This window comes from Nannospalax galili, unplaced genomic scaffold (assembly GCF_000622305.1).
Source record: "Nannospalax galili isolate Female #2095 unplaced genomic scaffold, S.galili_v1.0 scaffold745, whole genome shotgun sequence".
Lineage (NCBI taxonomy): Eukaryota > Metazoa > Chordata > Mammalia > Rodentia > Spalacidae > Nannospalax > Nannospalax galili.
The window spans coordinates 224,895-225,130 of NW_008353359.1; positions in this window are offsets into that span (position 1 = coordinate 224,895).

Genomic DNA, 236 nt, shown 5'->3' on the forward strand with positions numbered 1-236 from the left:
TATAATAAAATGTATTAGCCTTGCCTTAGTGTTGAGTAATGGCTTTACCATTCTAATCATATAGGAAGATCTTTTCAAACTTTTGTAACATTAATTTTGCATTTTATGTTTACCTAGAAAAAAACAGTTTTGAAATTTTCTGAGTACTTAATAAAATCCCATTTTAGAAATTTTTTAAAAAACACCTTTTTTTTTGGTCTTTTTGAAGCAGGGTCTCCCTGTAGCCCCAGCTGTCC